The sequence below is a fragment of the Carlito syrichta genome, unplaced genomic scaffold (assembly GCF_000164805.1).
Source record: "Carlito syrichta isolate Samal-C Ts95f unplaced genomic scaffold, Tarsius_syrichta-2.0.1 Scaffold315462, whole genome shotgun sequence".
Taxonomy (NCBI): domain Eukaryota; kingdom Metazoa; phylum Chordata; class Mammalia; order Primates; family Tarsiidae; genus Carlito; species Carlito syrichta.
The window spans coordinates 41,952-45,178 of record NW_007259558.1 but is presented as its reverse complement, the minus strand read 5'-3'; positions in this window follow the sequence as shown (position 1 = coordinate 45,178).

Sequence of the window (3,227 nt, the reverse complement as noted above, 5' to 3'; positions counted from 1 at the left end):
CTCTCCACCCTCACCCGGTCCATCCATACCTGAACACTGGGCAAGGATGGATTCAGGCTCAGTGTGTTTCCCAGGGTCTCTGATCTAATTGCTCTGGGGAGCACCTGGGAGGGTGCCCTAGGCTCAAAAATGTGGTCTGAGTTTGGCCAGAGGGCCAGTCATCCCTTGTGTTTCCATCCTCTTATGCTACCATCCCAGCTGATGCATGCATCAGTCAAATTTGAGCACCACATGGTGACCACAAGGCAACTGTACCTCACACACTAGAAAAAATGTCCTACTTGTCTTTGAGTGCCACCTGGTGTCTATAGTTCTTGACCGTTGAGACTGCTGCAGTCCATATCCTGGAAAAAATGTATTTCCCCTCTCTCCCACACTTGTCATCTAGGAAACCAAATTCACCCTACCTGGAACCAGATCTTCATTGTTATTCTAATCAGGGTAGACTCTTCCAGGAGGGCTTAAAGTGCATTGTTGCCAGAGGCCAGCTCCGGTGGGTTCACGGGGACCTGAGAAGGAGGCGTGATGAGGTGAGGGAATGAGGAGTCGTGACAGAGTTTCTTCAGGCACTCTGGCAATCAGACATACCAGGTTGTGTTTATTTATAGTAAATTATAAATTAATCATTTTTTTGTGGTTATACAATCACAAGATGATTGCATTATTTTGTCACAGACACTGCATGTTCTCATGTCTTACAAGATTTATTATAAAGTTAATGATGAATGCAACTTGCCCATAAACCCAAAACAAGTTTTTGTGGTTATCACTACCACCACCTGCTGTACTATTAACCTTATAAACTTAACATTCTATTTCATGAAAATACATAATTTTCTATAAGGAAAATAAAAGGTAAAAAAAGACAATCAACTATTAAAGCAATAATATACAAATTCACACAAAATTCACTTCGTCTATTCTAAGTATTCCTAACTTATTCTTATAACTAAACAAAAAGCAAAAAGTCATCATACTAAATATATCAAGCTTAGCTAATTATATTTATTCTCAGAATCTTCTATTGTATAATAGCTACATTTAATTTTCTTATACCATTGATTTACTTTATAGCAGATTTTTATTTTCTATGCTTTTAGAATTAAACAGCATGGTGGGCTACTATGCTTAATTCTTACCCAGAGAGATAGAGAGTTCCATTTAACATATCTGCCATCTACTCAAGCACCTAACCATGTCTACATCGTAAGCTCCAATGTAAGGTAAAGGAGGATCAAGCCATAATAAATCTTGCATGCGGCTTCTACCCCTAGGGGCCCACCAAATTCTACCATTAATATTATATCCTACATGTTGTCCTGCTCTAATAGTAGGTAAGGGCTTAGGGGCTTTATTTTTGGGGGTTCCAGTTTTATGACTAATCTGATGTTTAACTATACCTACGTTATCTCTAACAGTTTTTACCTTAGTTTCTGTTAATTCCTCATGCCACAACTTTAATAGAAAATCTCTAAGTGTTTCATTTGCCATACAATTAAAGGTACTTTTTGTTGCAGTGGATGTTACAGTAATTGGTTCTATTGATGATTGGGTCGTCATGAACTCTCCTGTTATTTGTATTTCCTGAGGCATAGCCAATGTTGAAACATAAACTGCTTTATTACTGGCATTGTAGACACTGTACCCTCCAATTCTGGTTACATTATTCTTTTCCGAGGGAGATTTAAACATATTATTCCTGTAAGGCAGGAGTATAACAATATAATGGGAATAACCAGGCAACCATGAGTCACAGGGCAGCTATGCAGAACTTTCCTCAAGACTTTGCGTGGGGCCTTGCCACGCACACAGATCCCCTCTGGGGCTTTGCCTTCCAGGGGCGTGTCTTCATTTGGTTCCCATGCTGAGCCCCAGATTGTCATTGTAAATTCATCCTGGAGGAAGAGCTATTTCACATCTCTCAAAACAAACTGCTAACAAGTAAGATAATTTTAAATCATTGCCATGTAAAAACCCTATGGGAGTGTACTTTAAATGAAAAGAATCAAGAATGAAATTTAACATTCTGCTTTAGTAAAAGCCAGGACATTTGATATATATATATATATATTCTGTAAGTCCTGCAATGTGTCTTGGAAACCGGGAAGAGCACACCACTTTAATTGACACTCATTTGCCATCCAGGTGGCAAAAAAACTCAGATAAAATGGCACTCCGCTAGAGGTGATTGTACATGTAAGATAAATATTCCATGGATGCTTTTAAAGATAATGTAATATTAATGGTTGGGTGGTGTGTAGGCAAGAGGAACTCAGGAGTGGTCTGTGGCACAGGGTTTGGGCTTCTGAGGAGAGATGGGGGAAATGGGGCTCGGCTCTGCATTGGTGCTGCTGTGACATGGGGACCATAGGGCAGTAGCAATTTCTCAGTCACCTTGGCTCTGGAGCTCATCAGAACAAAGTAGAAGAGGGGGTGTCACCAGCCAAAGGGCAGTTGTCACTCACAAGGAGATAAGAACAAAATGCCATGCTCGGTGACTGGAGCCTATAATCCTGGAAATGTGGGAGGCCAAGGAGAGAGGATCACCTGAGACCAAGGGTTCATGTCCAGTCAGGGCAACTCGGTTAGACCTTATCTCTATGATAAACAAAACAAAACAAAAAAGAGAGAAGAGGCTGCATGTGTTGTATCAAGTCTATAATCCCAGCACTGTGGGAGGCTGAGGTGAGAAGATAGCCTGAGTCCACAGGTTTGAGGCCAGCCTGGGCAACTTGGTGAGAACTTGTCTCTACAATAAATCAAAAATAATAATGGGCAACTTCCAGCAAGATGGCAATGGGGCACTCTGGTCTATGAAACCCTCTGCAAAGGAGAACACAGAGGATCTCTGGCTCTCTCCCCAGGGGCTACGAACCCCAACGCCGGCAGCCTGCTCTTCACCCAGAGCTCGGCTGTCACCACTGATGGGGCATCTCAGCAGTCTGGACAGCCACTGCAGCTGCAGACACAGCAGCCACTGGTGCCACCAGCCTCTGTGGCAGCCATAGCACATCACGCCATCCATGCCTGAGGTGATCCACGACTTCAGTCCTTGAAGCCCCTGCAGGCGAGATCTGCTGGGATCGCTGCCACCTCTGCTGCCACTGTGACGTCTGACTGGCCATGGCTCTCCTCCCATATGCTCTGAGGCAGGCACCTATCTGTGGCCTCTGCCCAACTCCTGTCCAGCTCCAACTGTCTGGGGCGAGCAGCTGAGATAACGCCGC